The 16,599-nt window shown below is 39.4% G+C and overlaps 1 protein-coding gene across 5 annotated transcripts in view; it reads right to left on the bottom strand.

Annotated features, from left to right (window-relative positions):
• Window positions 1-15,294, bottom strand: part of PRICKLE4 (prickle planar cell polarity protein 4) — a 31,144-nt gene extending 15,850 nt beyond the window's left edge. For 2 of the 5 annotated variants that reach the window (XM_087719976.1, XM_087719980.1), the window contains exons 1-2: window positions 14,925-15,294; window positions 1,953-2,040 (exon numbers count right to left, since the gene is read on the bottom strand). The gene's annotated coding sequence lies outside the window, so the exon portion shown is untranslated. Of the gene's footprint in view, window positions 1-1,952; window positions 2,041-2,988; window positions 3,055-10,930; window positions 11,052-14,627; window positions 14,790-14,924 lie in introns of those variants that run through there. The other 3 variants (XM_087719977.1, XM_087719978.1, XM_087719979.1) reach the window with 3 other exon arrangements.
• Window positions 15,295-16,599: the final 1,305 nt, after the last annotated feature.

Genomic DNA, 16,599 nt, shown 5'->3' with positions numbered 1-16,599 from the left:
AAATTTTCGTTATGAATTTATTTTCCAGGCCAATTAAAATTTTATCTATTTGTTGTAATTCTGTGTATATTCCATATTCTTTTACATCTTTTTTGTATCTCGATTGCAGCTGAAGGTATGGCCACCAGTCTATATTTATATTTTGTTCCTTTAATTTTTGATTTGTTTTCAAATTTCCTTGGATGTCTAAAATTTCAGTATATCTAACCATTTTTGATAGATCTATGTATTGGGATGTGTCATGGCTTCCATAGTGGAAAGCCATGTCGGTATTTTCATGTAGTATTTTTCTCTAATTTTATTTCAGACCTGTATCAGTGCATCTCTAATATAGTGTCTATGAATGTTTCTTTTTACCCTCTTCCCATAGGAAGAAGTGTCATCCTGTTTGCAAATCGTGGCCCTCTAATGTTAGTATTCTTTGATTTTTTAAATTTATCTAATCCCTAATCCAAGTTAATGCTGCTGCTTTGTAATAAAGCTCCCAGTCAGGGAGACTCTGCTTCTGTCATCCTGTAGAGCTTTCAACTTTATCCTGGCTTTCTTCCCTTGCCATATAAATTTTAATATAATCTTGTTCAATTCAATAAAAAATGTTTTTCTAATTTTATGGGGATTGTTTGAAATAAGTATAATAGTCTCAGTAATACATTCATTTTTATCGCTGCTATTTTCCCTAATAATGATAGTTGTAGTTTCCCCCATAATTCTAGATCTTTTTTATTTGTTGCACTAATTTTGTATAATTATTTTCTTTTATAGTTGAGCATTTTGCAGTTAGCCATATTCCAAGACATTTAACGTTCTTTGTCACTTGTAGTCCTATTAGTCTTTCTAATTCTTTATTTTGTTCTTCCTTCAAATTTTTAGTTATCATTTTAGTCGTTTCTCTATTAATCTTTAACCCTGCTACATCTCCATATTTTTCTAATTCTCGTATCAAACTATTTCCTGTTTCTAGAGGATCTTCTATAATGAATACCAAATCATCTGCAAAGTCCTGAATTTTATAATCCTCTCTTTTAATTTTAGTTCCTCTTATCTCCGAATTTTGCCTAATTCTTATTAGCAGACTTTCAAGTGTCAGGATAAAGAGCAGAGGTGATAGTGGGCAACCCTACCTTACTCCTTTCATTATTTTAAAGGTCTCTGTACTTTCCCCATTTAATAATATATTTGCCCTTTGGTGGAATATATCGTTTCTATTAATCTTTCAAATTGGTCCCCTAATTTCATATTCTTAATTTGTTGCGTCATGAATTCCCAATTTAAATTGTCAAATGCCTTCTGTGCATCCAGAAAAACAAGTGCCACTTGTTTCTTTGGATGCGCCTCATAGTACTCTAAGATATTTGCTACTATTCTGGTATTATTCCTAATTTGTTTTGTTGGGAGAAATCCATTTTGGTCTAGATGTATTTAATCATTTAATAGTTTTTTCAGCATAAGTTTTATTCCCCAAATGCTTCCAGGTCCCATAAGTGTTCTTAGAAAGTTGTTTTAAAAATGGTTGATATAGCCAAATTTGTATTTGAGGTTATGTTTTCCTGCTCTAACAAAAGACAGGGAAAAAATAACTAGCATGCTATGGAGTTTGCTGAAATGGCAAGGAACACTCACACCAAATTCCTGCCCAATATGGCTATTTTGTGAATAGCTATGTCAGCTTTTTTGTGAGAGCTTTTTTTCCCATTCCTAAGATGCACATTTGTATTCCAACCTTTTAAAATGAAAACCATAGCATAATTCCTCCATATAGTACTGGGATATATCCCAATTTATACCTCTGGAAATTACTTCATTCTAAATATTTAAGTGCAATTTTTCCAATTCCTAACTTTATTTTGTGAGCCTGGATTTCTGGAGACAGGAGTGTTAGGTCTGGATCACAATATTTTAATTATTGGTTAAATTGAATTTATCCGCCTTGTATTTGGCTCCATTATACTTACAGAATCCTATCTTCTCACAAGCACGTTAGATGTATGGTTTCTCTCCAGAAGACCTTCTTGGTTGGATTAAGGAGTGGCAGAGTCCCCTCTAAGCAAGAAATAAGGAATATTTCATTGATCACAAGTGATTTGAACGGAATAAATTGCTCTTTGAAACCTACTGATCATTTATTTAATATAACAATTCACAATTATAAAATAGCCTTCCCATTTATAAGATTCAACCTTGCTCTTGATACTTGTATTTGGGAGAGTTCATTCCTACAAACAAAACATGTCTTTCTAAGCTTATTACATATTTTATAGAGATATTTTGTCCTACTTTTCTCATTTTCCTGCTTCTACAGTCCTTCTAATATCACTAAAATGCATTGAAACCACATTTTTCCTTACCATCAGATCTAGACACACATATAAATATTATTTATTCACTCAAACTGCCTTTATTTTTCATTGTGAGTCACATAAAGCTTGGATGAAAGACAGTGGCAAAGATATGCAAATAAACAAGGAACCATATCAGACATATGCTTTGTAAAGACTAGTAGATGATTTCACATAATCCCTAATTTGTTACAAATTGCCTACAGGTGCTTGTTAACTGGAAGAGCATTTGCTTTTTTCCTCCTTCTTGAGGCCATGACTATTTTATAAATGGTTGACATAATACACATTTAAAGTCATGGCTAGTAATATACATTTTGGTTTTTGTTCCTTTTATGCCTACCACTAGTGTTAAAACCTCATATCTGAAAAGTTTTTCCCAGGCATAAACAGAAACAACTAGTCTGCTATCCTTGTGATTGTGGTGTAAATACATAGATTGATAGTGGTAACTATCAACTATTAATTGATCACCCTAATCCATTTGGCAGGAAGAAGAGCACATTCTTTGAAATAGGTGGACATAATTGTTTGGTGCTTGAAACTTACTGAGGGGCAAAACTTTTTGGTGAGCAAAAACAAAACAAAAGCCCAAATGTTTCATCAGCTAGTGCTAGCAACATTAACAGTGTTATTTACAACAATGCTTTACCTATTTTCTGAGAAAATGTTCTCTATACGCCTCTTATTAAACATACATTCCATGTTTCCACAGATTCTGGAATGAAACAAACCATAATGGACAGACATCTTGTCAAGCTAGCTGAAAAAAACAGAGGCTTTGTGATTTCAGTAGTAAAGGGCACTGCTTCAGTTAATAACCTTGTAAGCCACATACTACTACATATGCAAATAAATGTACCTGCATTTAGAGTTAAGTAGCAACTATTGCCACTCAAGGAATGAACATCTATATGGGTACTTCTCCGCTGGTGAGTTACAGAGCTACTTACCCAAGCTTCAGCTGGCAGAAAACTGCTATTTTGCTGTCCCCATTTCTGATCCCTATTCTGACTCTACTGTATTTGTTCTGAATCACTGCTTAATGATGTTGTCCTGATTATCTCTGTGTAATGCATGGAATACAGAGTGTGATTGAGGATTCCTCCAGCCTCCAAAAACCAACTTTCAGATTACTCTGGGTTCTGTTTGGGAGGCAACAGATCAGGTTTGGGCCTATCATTCCCTTGTTGCACAAAACCAGAAAGGACCATGGAATTAAAGCACTTGTAGCACTGTACCACTGCATCATTCAGATAAAGCATTCATATTCAAAAGTGAATCATCTTTTGTATCAGTGAAAGTAGCAATGCTTTAGTGGGAATCTCTCAGAAACTATGCTGTGAATGAGACCCCAGTAAATGTCTATGTGAGAAATGGACAAAATCATAATCCAATGGCTCTGCTGATACCACCCCATATTCCATGGACCTGTCCAAACTCTATGGCTGCATTGTTATAGTCCTCTCTAAACTGGTACCTTCCAGGTTGAATTTTAATCAGTCCAATCCAGGAGAGGAACACTTATCAGGTGCTAGTTATAAGTTAAGGTAGATATTACTACATAATTTAAAAAGTGGATTAATTGTGCAAGTATATAATTAACATCTAAAAATAACCAATACAAATGAATCCAGAAACTACCATCTTGCATGTTGCTTGAATTTCAATTTCAGGATTTGGGAGACTTAGCTATGGATTCGTCAGTTATAGCACAACACACACACTCCTGCAAACTATAAAAAGCAGAACATTCACTGCAACTTCCTAAATAGCTTGCAGAAAGCAAAAGTGGTGGCATTATTTTTAGGGGAGCCCTTTTCTAGTCTTGGGACCCTGGCATATGCCCAACTTTGCCACTACACAATTGAGGACTCACACATCCTGTTTGTGAGGCAGCCTGACAATGGCCTTTTAGATTTGCCCTGGGCGTCATTTCCTTCCTGACTCTTCTGAAAACATTGCGGAGATTTGCTGTTTTAGGTAAACCTTTCAAAACGTCACCCTTTTATTTTTGCTACTTTACTGAGTTTAAATATAATTATGTCGTTTAATGCTGTTTCTTGTAACTTTAAAAAAAAACGTTGCTAGGCTTCACAGATTTCAAAAGCAGAACAGACATTTCATTCAGCACCCTTGGATTGTTCGTGCAGTGACTAGTTGAATTAATAGGCTTGGCATGTGCCCAGATTAGCAGCAAAGCCGCTGCCATTGTGCGCAAACTGTTATACAGTTACTGATACATAAGCTGGCACTTGGGTGTGTGGCAAACCTATCAACACTATCCCAGACTTCATTCAAATTGAGTTGATGTAATGAATCCAACTTCCTAAGAATTCTTTCCTAAGAAAGTTATGAATCAAATCCATTTTCCAAAAACATTTTCCATTCATGCAGCCATATATTTACATAGCAAGGATGCAGATACTGTTCAAATGAGTTTTTTTTTCCAGAGATATTCTTTTGGTTCTGGTGTTAGACTCAGTCTTTATCTACTCTGGCTGTGGACATCGATTTTTTCCCTTCATGCCTTCATAAGGCTGCAGTGTTAATCATTCCCAGATTCTTGGGCAGGGGGTTCACATACTGGGCAACTTCCCTGGTTAATGGTTATGGAAAGAAACAAGCTGATTTTATAACGCCCTTTTCCAGCCATTGCTGGCTGACTTCCTTCCTCTTGTCCGTTTCGAAACAAAAGGGGTTTTGATGGCAGTTTGATGGCCCAGTTCAACTTCTGTGACGACTTGGATACCTTCCCAGAGACCAGCTCTCTCTAGTTAACTTTCCTTTCCCAACACCAAAGCGAGCAGAGAAAAAGAGGGAGAGGTGGCCTTTAAGGAGACTGAGGAAGAATAAAGATGCAACGTCCTGACTCTTATCGGGAACCGTCAGTGGTTATAGCTTTAGTGGCAAGGAAGTGATATGATCAGATGGTGTTTCAGCAGGTAGTTATAAAAAGCTTTTCTGTCCAACCGGTAAACAGAGAGCAAGGATACAAGTTCTACCTGATTCATTTGGGACATTTCACAATTTCTGAAATTCACTTCAGAATAGAACTACTTTGACATATAGTCAAGTCAAATACATTACTCTAGCTTCAACTACTTATGTTTTAGGTTGGGAGAAGGAATGGACACTTCTATACACTGCCATTAAAAGGGACACGGTTATTCAGTGGCTAAGACATTGAGTTTGTTGATCAGAAGGTTGGCGGTTTGAATCCCTAATGCCACATAACAGAGTGAGCTCCCATTATTGTCCCAGCTTCTGCCAACCTAGCGTGTAAAAAATGCAAGTAGAAAAATAGAGACCACTTTGGTGAGTAGGTAACAGCGTTCCATGCGTCTTCACTGTTTAGTCATGCTGGCCACATGATCACGGAGACATCTTTGGACAGCGCTGGCTCCTTGGCTTAGAAACGGAGATGAGCACCGCCCCTAGAACTAGAAACGACTAGCACGCATGTGCGGGGGAACCTTTACCTTTACTTTATACACTGCAATTAGATTGCAAACAGCTGTCCCCAAAGCCAACTTTCTCTTCCCCGATTTCTGATTTTCAGTACATATTGTTTGATTTTATTGGTACCTCAATACAAAATGGCAATTGCACAAAAATTTTCAGCAGAAAGAAGGCAAGGCAACTGGAAACTGTAAAGATCAGCAAACAACTATAGAATTTAATACTGACTAATTCTTTTCAAGTGCTTCAGAAGCATACCTCATTTTTGGTACAATGCAGTCTTCTTAAATATAATTAGCAAAGAGAGCTCAAGTTGTTTAGTTTCAATTTGGATCAATAATTAACTCAGCAAATGAACTGGAGAGCAGGAGGGAAAATAAAAATAATAACAGGTAATTTTTGAGTTACAAATTTAATGTTTACATTCGTAACCCAAGAATTCGTTGGAGTGAATCACGTAAAACAAATGTGATAACTTCCTTTTGTCCACACATTTGCTAGTCGAATGCACTGGTCATTAAGTGCACATGAGGTACCTCCAGGAGGGGGGAAGGTCATGGGGGGGGCTAGCAATGGAACAGGCCACCCACACTATATTGCCAAAAATATTCACTCACAACTGATTCTGATTATTTGGATAGGTGAACTTTTGGCAATATAGTGTATTTCAGACCCACCCAAGGCCTCCTCTGACCCATTGAGATAGCTCATGCTCCCTCCCCTGGAGTCCCCACAATTGCTCCCCCCACAACCTGTGGTGCCAGGTAATTTACCTTGTGAAGACCTAGCAAACTGTCTCCTCTCTAGCCTCTCTGCTGTGGTTTCTTTGACTGCTTGCACTCTTGGTACAAAAAGCATTTGCAAGCCAACAAGACTTAGGGGCAGTGAAACTGCATTGCTTCAAGCCTCCCATCTGCTTGCAAACACTTTTCATGCTGAGACTGGAAGCTTCTGGGGGCCGTGTTCTTGCGCTACTGGTCTCAAGTGATCTTGCACTACAGTACTTTAGGCCCCTGTTCTCTACAAATGGAGACCTGTAGCAGATCTGTGGCAAAAGGCTTTGCAAACGGAGTGAAGGCCTCTCCGTTTGCAAAGCCTTTTGCCAAAGATCTCTTGCAAGTTTCAGTTCCCAAAGAACAGAGGCCTAAAGTACTGCAGTGCGAGATCACGCAAGATCGGTAGTGCGAGATCTCACATTACTGATCTCACGTGATCTCATGCTACTTTAGGTCTCTGTTCTCTGCAAATGCATGGAACTAGGCAAAAGAACTGATGTCTCCCTAGATGGTCATAAAATAAGTGACTCTCCACAGGCCCAGTTTTTATGGAGACCTGGAAAAGAGGGTGGGGGTAGGGAATAGGTAGGGTAAATGTTGTAGTGCCTCTGTGGTTGTTCATAAGTATGAACAACTGCTGTGGTGTTGCAACATTTGTAACATCAGGAGTGTGTCGTAAATGTGTGTGTGTGTGTTAATGTCGTAACGTCAAATGGTCACTAACTGAACTATCATAACTTGAGACTTACCTATAGTTGATTTGACCAGATTCCAATACCTTACCTCCCAAATGCAGGACTAATATAGATAACTAGTATAGATAAGCAGTGGAGAAGACGACTAGCAAAGTTTCCAAGAACAAATGGCCATGTGAAAAAATAATAATTGTGTAACAGCAGAGAGATGGGCAGGAAAAAAATGTTTCTTTAGGGCCTGTACAAATTAAGAGATTGAATTAAATTCAACTTTATCAGTGATATCTAACTGGCATAGACTCACTCTAAAACAGATAAAACAGATCATGCAAGTGAGACAAATCCAACACCAGAAAACTCCTATTTAGTGTGGATTCAGGAGGACTAGGTGAAACTCCATACCATACATATGATCAAAATGCATATTAGCACTATTTTAATTGAATCATAATAATTGATGCTGTTTATTTGCATATTAGCACAGATTGAAAGAAAACAATAAAATTTAACTAGGTTCTTGCGAATCCATAACAATTTGTACAAATCATAACTTGTACCTTTCAAAACCCTAATCAATTGTAATCTATTCAACAAACCATGGTTAAGACTAATTTAAATTGCACTGAGTGTATTTCCAATTCTACTTAAAACTGGATCTAATCTATTGCATTTTTCTCTACAAATAATTTTTTTACAGAGACTTTGATAAACACCAAATGCTGAAAACTATTTCTATGAAACTAAAAGACTTACTTGGACGCAAATGACTTGAATCAGTTTTCAGATGTCTTGCTTTTAAAGCAACATTTGTAATGTATGTAAGTTTCCCAAATGAATTGTTGCAAGAGTGTCAAAAATCCCATACTGTATAGTATGGAAACTTTTCACACAAGTTGTTGTAGGATTTCTATGGTGAGCCTTCACTTTCACATGGCAGGTAGACTACTTGCAGTAGTACCCTGGCCTTAATTTTCACCAGTAGATTTAGGTTCAAAAGCCAACATGTAAATTAAACAACAATTTATAAGCAATGATCTGGATAGTAGTACCCTATTTGTGTTTTCCCTAGAACATCTTTACTGGAAATTTTCAGGCAAGAGGACCTCATGACACTTACCTATAGCACTGAAAAATGCATGCTTTCAGGAAGCCAATTATATCACAAATTATTTCATCAGAGCAGGTAACCACCCCATCAGATGACTCAAGCCAGAAGTGTTGATTGAATAACATAAAAAATGGTCTCTACCAGATGAGAAGCAGCAATCCTGTTCATAACACTGCCTTCATTAAAGACTCTGTCAGCAGCCCTGTCAAATTAGCTACTGTATGGCTGCTCTCATTAAAAACAAGCTTTCTCAAAACTCTGCACATACAAACCCTATGAAAATAAAACTATTTAGATTAGTAAGACATTTTAAAAACCCCACCCCAAAACTATTGGCTGTCTCCCTCCATGATATACTGTTCTGGCCTGACTCCCTTTCCAAATTAATTGCTCCTGAAGAGAGCTGGCTTTTTGTGCCTCCACATCAGGTATGAAGGATGAATTCTTTACAATATAGCAAGTTCTCCTCAGTTTAGTTATTCTCTAAATATGCAGAGGCTTCATCTCCCATAATTCTTAGCTATCAATATAGAATTCTGGAACTTGTGGTCTCTGGAATACAGCAGCTGAGATAAAAATCACTGTTCTTCCAATCACTACTCTGTTTCCCCCAAAATAAGACCTCCACGGATAATAAGCCCAATTAGGCTTTTGCATGCATGTGCTAAAATAAGCCCTCTCCTGAAAATAAGCCCTCCCCGAAAATATTGCAACACAGCAGCAGACATGAGGTGACCATGCTCGCCAGTTCCTGCACCTCAAAAATAATAAAACTTCCCTGAAAATAAGGCCAAGTGCTTATTTCAGGGGTCAAAAGAAAATAAGACCCTGTCTTATTTTCAGGGAAACATGGTAACTGAGCCCTCAAGTCAAGTTGGCTCCCGCTGAACACATCCATGCAGTTTTCTCAGCAATTTTAAGTAGTTCCCCACTGCCTCTTCTACAGTATCCCCCCCCCCCACATCCCATCAGAAGACAGGCCCCAAATGATGACATTCCTACAGAGCCACTAGCCTCACCCACTGTCTATTTGCTATACTTTGTGCCAACATGAAGGTTTCTGCTTCCTAGGGCTTCCATGAGTGGGGAACCAAGATGCATAGGACTGGGGAGACCTAGACTCAGCTTTGAAAATTCACAGGGTCAGTCATTCTCTCTCTGCCCAATGTATCCCAAACACAATTGTTGCAGGAAATTGGTAAAAAAAGGACAACTGTGAAGGGAAGATGGTGTAGATATCAAAAAAATAAAGGCCAGGTAGTTAGACAGTAGGGAAATGGAAAAGTCAGTGTTCCAGCCAGGGTCCTATTCTCATTTCCTAATCTGCTTTCTTTAGCACTCAAAGAAAAAGAAGATAGTGATCTAGGGGTAGAGATAAACGCTCTCCATAATGGCTTGACTCCCAGCATGAGATGGGAAATCAGGGAGGGAGAATGAGGCAAACATGTCTGCCACTAGGGAATCTGTCCATACCACAGTTCCAGAAGTGCAGAGTGTTGAACTGTGAACCACACTTGAATTAGATGTTACAGCCCTGTAGAAGTCCTGTAGTAAGGGGTGCAGGAAGCAGCCTCAAGGTCGGATTGATACTAACCCATGGGTGGAAGAGACCTCAGCTTAAAACATGGCAAGAAGACCCTCAGAGGAAGCAGGAACATCTGCAGCATTTTTCTATACCTCTGGCTATTACTGAAGCTATTGTCCTCATTTATGTAACCATGGATGGCTCTGTAAACTGCTGTATTACTGGAGATACTATTAGAGTGGATTGTCCTTATTCATTGTGGATCACTGAAGATCCATATAAGAGTTGTTATTTGCTGGGTCAAAGGAAACAAGAAAAGGTGAACTGTAGAAAGTATTTGTAACAGCATGCACTGGGAGCTTTATGCTATGCCCACTGTCACTTGCAACATAAATATTTAAATGAAATAAGGGTACTTTAGAGCTGAAACAGCCGCTTTCAACTTTATTCTTGTGGGACCATGAACCTAAGATTAAGCTTCTGCCTTGACAATGTGGAAAGTAAAGTTAATACCCGCCATAACCTGCATCTGACTTCGAACCAGCAGTGTTGTATTTTCCCATTTTTCATGCATCATTCCAAAAAGATCCACAGTTACAGCTGCAATTAGCCTAGGTGTGGTATTGAGATAGTCTTATCTCATGCCAAACTGTACCTCTTCAAAGAGGAACGAACTTTTCCCAAGGCACATGGAACATATTTGTATAAATCAGAAACAATGATGTCTGCAATTAAAAATAAAAGTAGAGTGATGTAGTAGAAGGAAACAGGAATCTACATCAAACAAGGGCTGTTGAAATTTTTTACACAACAAACTACAACATCTGGCAGCTTATCTGCAACCTAGGAATGAAACGTGAGCCATGAGGCAGGGGAGGAGAGGGAATCTACATTTTCATGAGATTATGAAGTTGCAACTATGAAAATAATTATACCTTCAGGGAGCTTTCTACACTCACAGCTGTTTCGTGAGAATAACTTCTGACCATATTCTAACTTTTTTTGGGGGGGGAGGGGAGGATACTTACTTAGGCAATAGATCAGATGAAATTATTTTGATGAAAGAGAGAAGATGTAAGTCCTGCTAATAAAAGGCTTTCGATTCCTTTCCATTTCAAGTGGATTTTTTTTCCACCACCAACTCCACTGCTAACAAAAAGAAAGCAAGATTATGTCTTTGGGGAGCTCACAGTTACAAAACAAGGAATATCAATTTTTAAATTATTCCTTGAATAGCAGAACATAATCTCCCACCATGTATCCTTCTCCCTCCCTGCCCATCTTTTAATCATATTACTACATTTTCAGCATTTACTTTGTTTCATTGTTTTACTATTATGTTGACATTTTTGTAATTTTACATTTTTACTGTTGTAAACTGCCCAGAATAACCCCAGGGTGAGATAGGCAGCAAATAATTTTAATAAACAAACAAACAGGTTGCAGAAGCAGGTGGACTTGTAATTCTGTATCTGAAGTATGTAACATGAAGAAGGCTGGGAATTATCTTTGAATTCTAATTCTGTTAACAACCAATAGTCAAGCATTGTATATCTGCTACTAATTAATGACAATGTTTGAATATACAGTGCTGTTAAAAGTTGACTTAGAGAACAGATTCAGAAAACATGAGCTAAGAGTCTCGTCTTTCTCTTGTTAAAACCTCCCTATAGAAGAAAGCAAGCACATCAAGAGATAAGATATCTTTCAAAAATCCTGAAACACCCATCTTCAAAAAAAAAGGGAGGGGGGAGGGACAGACCCAGGAAACTACAGACCAATCAGCCTGACATCAATACCTGGGAAGATACTGGAAAAGATAATAAAAAACAAACAAACAAATCTGCAAACATCTAGATACAGAACATCTGCAATAAAGTTGTAACTAAAAGCCAGCATGGATTTGTTTAAAAAAAAATTTATGCCAAACTAATCTTATTTCATTCTTTGACAAAGTGAATAAAATAGTAGCCCTGAGAAATGCTGTGGACGTAGTATACTGAGATTTCAGCAAGGCATTCGACAAAGTAGATCACAACCTACTTCTTCATAAGCTAGAAAAATGTGGGATAGACAACACCACCACAAATGGATTTGTAACTGGCTGACAAACTGTATTCAATGAATCGTTCTTAATGGTACTACATCTACATCAGGGATGTCAAACTCGATTTCATTGAGGGCCACATAAGGGTTGTGTTTGACCTGGGGAGCCAGGGGTGGGCTTGCCTGGAGTGGGTATACCCAGGCTGGGCATGGCCAGCTCGATGTTACTTGTTGAGGTTCTGTTTTCACTGGCACACAGCCTCCCCAAGCTCCATTTTCACTGGCAGAGGTACCACAGGCTGGTCCTTTGCTGTTTCCAGGGCGGCCCTGCGAGCCAAATCTAAGCAACCCAGGGGCCATATCCGGTCCCTGGGTCTTCAGTTTGACACCCCTGATCTACATGGTACCACAAGGTTCCATCTTAGGCCCAGTACCCTTCAGTATCTTCATAAATGACTTAGATGAGGGCATAGAAGGAGAACTCATCAAATTTGCAGATGATACTAAGCTGGCAAGAATAGTCAACATCCCAGAAGACAAGCTCGGAATCCAAAAAGATCTTCACAGACTTGAACAACAAAATGAAATTGAATGTGGAGAAAAGCAAGGTTTTACACTTAGGCAGGAAAAACCAAAGGCATAAATATAGATTAAGTGAAACCTGGATCAAAAACAGTAACTGTGAGGTAGACCTTGGAGTCCTAGTGGACATAAATATGAGCCAGCAGTGTGTGGTAGCAACCAAAAAAGCTAATACAATCATTGGTTGTATAAAGAGAGGCACAAAATTAAAATCAGGTGAAGTATAGTAGCACTTTATAAAGCTGTAGTAGCCACACATGAAATACTGCATCCAATTTTGGTTACCGCATTAAAAAAGATGTTGAGACTTCGGAAAAAGGGCAAAGAAAGGCAACTAAGATGATTAAAGGCCTGGCGAGTAAAACATATGAAGAACAGTTTCAGGATTTGGCTAGACTAGACAAAAGAAGAACTAGAGGGGATACGATAACAGTATCCAGTATTTGAGAGGTTGCCACAAAGAGGAGAGAGTGAACTTATTTTACAAAGCATCAGAAGATAGTATAAGAAACAACGGATGGAAACTAATCAAGGAAAGAAGCAACCTGGAATTAAGGAGAAACTTCCTAACAGTGAGAACCATTATCAGTGGAACAGCTCTCCTTCAGAAGTTGTGGGTGATTCATCACTGGAGGTTTTTAAGAAGGGACTGGACAATCACGTCTGAAATGGTATAGGGCAGGGATGGTTAACCTTTTTGGCACTGAGTGCCCAAACTGCATGTGTGCGCAGAGCACCAGAACCCGGAAGAGAGCAGCTGGCTGGTGCATGTGCACACCAGACCAGCTGTCCGGCATGCATGCACATGACAATACCTGGAAGAGCAGCTGGCGACGGCGTGCGGGCCCACAGAGAAGGCTCTGCGTGCAACCCCTGGCACTCGTGTCATAGGTTTGCCATCATGGGTATAGGGTCTGCTGCTTGAACAGGGGTTGGACTAGAACACCTCCAAAGTCCCTTCCAGTTCTATTCTGATTGAAAGTATGTATATCATGTGTATTTCAATACAATCAGCCTATCGAGCAGGGCACAATATTCATAACCATAGTTGTGCTGTTCATTATCTTTGCTTGGCACTGATACCACAGATTTTGCGAGACCTCATAGTCATAGAAAAGCACAACTTGTCAATACTGTTCCTTCTCTGCTATAAAGTATTTTAACCATGAGTGTATGAAAGAGAAAATGCAGTCGCTAGAACATAAAAAGACTTTCACCAGCACTCTTTTAAAGCATTCTTGCTGTAGGCAAATTTCACAAAGCACAAATATTCATATGAAAAATCAAATATATTAGGGATTCCAGCTGTGGGCTGAAAAAATCTAGGAAATTCCACACACCAGCAAACGGATATAGAAAATTCTAATTGTTGCAATTGTTTAGCAATTGTCTGGATTTTGCAGTCCAGATCTGATAAACTAACATATGTTTCACATAATTAATGACTTAGGTAATGTTTAGAGCACTTATAATTTGAAGTTAACAATTAACCAGCCTGTAATTGTAAAGATGCTCTCTATAGAGAATTACATATGATAAAATTATTTTTATTTATCAAATTTAGGCACGACTCATCTCACTAATAAACGTAGAAGCAGGTTCCTAATTGTTCAGGTGATGAAACAAATACAGCCCAGTTAGTATATGTGTGCACCGTTTTGCAGATTCATAGAAGAAATGTGGTGGACCATGAAAAAGAAGCATTTTTTTACGTTTTCATTTATTCAGAGGATGTATCATTAAGAAATATTTTGCCTCTCATCCAAATCATCATTAACCGATTCCAATTTCAGTATTTATTTAGCAAACATCTAAAACAAACAGACTCTCAACTCAAAAGTCAGAAAGGTCCTTAATGCAATGTACCATCCCTATTTTAATCTATGAAAGATTTCCAATGGAGTAAGGTTGCCTGTAATCAATCCTATGCCAGGTTACCTAAAGAAGAGCTTCCGTTTTTAACAGGTTATTGTATCTACGCGAAAGTGCCGTTTTATCCTAACCGGGGATTGCAACTACAAAGTCAAAGCAAGAGATAATAGTTTGTAGACCTTAAGAACTACTGGCAGATTTTTTTTTAAAAAAGGATTATCTCACCCTCTGTGCGTTTCTTCCGTACCCACAAGACTGAAGCGATTCAGATTCCGCCAAGTCAACAACGTCGGCGCTGGTTTGAACACCACTAATTTATACCCTATTCCTGCACAACGAAGTATGCGCGGGTTAGGATGACTGCAAGGGGAAATGTGATGTTTATTTCTCCTCCTCTTGCTGCACGGAAACAGCACCGGGACCCACAGCTTTCCCACGGCCCTCAAATTTGGGGTTGGGATGAGCCGTCCACTCAAGGAGCCCCCCTCGTCCTTCGTTGAAAAGCCACCCGAGATCACTTACCTGCGGCTGGTGCTCCTGCTTTTCTTTTTTCCCCCACCGAGTCCGGCTCTGCCCGCGGCGGAACGGTCAGGAATTCCGCGGCCAACTTTCCTTCGCCTAACGAGAAACTATTCAGCCAATGAGGCGCGCTCCTTCCGCCTCTGCCCAGGGCTGTTTCCCCCGCTTCTTCTTCCTCCTCCTCCTCGGTATCCTCCACCTGCTTGGAGTGCAAAACTCCTGGCTCTGTCTGGCCGAGAAGAAAAACCAAACCAAATCCGCTCCGTTGAGGCTGGCGGCGACCGTCGTCGCTTGGACTTTGCCTTCTCGTTCCCGTTTTCCCCTATCTGCTTTGCCCAGGAAACGGGATCCGTGTCCGCCCGGGTCCCAATTAGAGCGCTTTCTTGCCTTAAGACTCCAGGCAGCCAATGAAAGGGAAGCAAAACAGAAGGCGGGGAGGGGAGAGAGCCGCGGCGCTGCGGGGAGGTGAAGGTTAACCCTGCAGGGAAGTCTCTGGCGTTGGTTGACCCTTTCCCGCCCTTTTGTTATCTCGAGCTGTTATGGAAACCGCGGAGGGAGGCTCATGCCACTTTAAAGAATAAGGCCATTTCCAAGTGACGGATGTTTTAACGTTTAATGTCATGCAGCCGGTGCCGTATAATAAATCACGAATGAAGCCAGGCATACGGTCGCAGGGATGGTTTTGGGGCCAGGCTGTGCACGAACTGCTCAGTAATTAGCCTGGGAATAGCAGCTATTCTGGCACGTGCTTTGGTGGGCTCCATTTTAACAGATGCTTGGCTCGTTAATATCTCTCTCTCTCGGATATGAAATGGGCTTATGCAACAACAGGGCTGCAAGTTCACACAACCCAGACCTAAAACCGACCAACGGCATTTTACCTTAAGCCTGTTGCGTAACTAACAGACTTGTGTAACAGTGGTTTTAGGGTGCACTGCGAGGCAAAATTGGGTTGAGTTAGTGGTGGATTTCTTTATTTGTATGCTGTCCATCCCCAAATCTCTGAAGGAATAACTTTTTTAAAAAGTCATTAAAATAACCCTTCTTTAAAAAAGCATTAAAATATCAAAAATGTATGGCCAATGTTCATAATATGCCTCCTTTCAGGGCTAGTTAGAAAAGCCAAGTCTCAAATGCTTTCCTGAAACCCAAGAGAAAAAAGGTACATAGGATTTCTATACAGTGGGATTGAAAGTACAGCTAATCCTCGATTTACAAGTTCATTTAGTGACCATTTAAAGTTACAACAACACATAGTGACTTATGTTTTCCAGAGTTATGAGCATTCCCCATGATCAGATGATCAAAATTCAGAAGCTTGGCAATTGGTTCATTCTTATGACCTTGCTGTGTCCCAAGGTCTTGTGATCCCCTTTTGTGACCTTTTAACAAGCAAAATCAAAAGGGAAGGCAGATTCACTTAACAACTGGGTGGTTAATTTTATCAACTGCAGTGATTCACTTAACAACTGAAGCAAGGAAGGCTGTAAAACAGGGCAAAATTCACTTAACAAATGTCTCACTGAGCAACAGAAATTTTGGGCTCAGTTGTGGTTGTAAGTCAAGGACTACTTTTACTCATTTCTTAAGTCTTGTCAGATGGTACTCTTGAAGAGACATGACCTGAAGGGAGGTGATTTTGTCTGATCTGATTGGACAGGCAGATGAATTCGGAAGA

Source organism: Thamnophis sirtalis, unplaced genomic scaffold (genome assembly GCF_051295495.1).
Source record: "Thamnophis sirtalis isolate CommonGarterSnake01/CBP01778 unplaced genomic scaffold, rThaSir2_p1.2 scaffold_7, whole genome shotgun sequence".
NCBI classification, from domain to species: Eukaryota; Metazoa; Chordata; class Lepidosauria; order Squamata; family Natricidae; genus Thamnophis; species Thamnophis sirtalis.
Note: the sequence above shows the minus strand (reverse complement) of the source record. Positions and strands in the feature narration are given on the sequence as shown.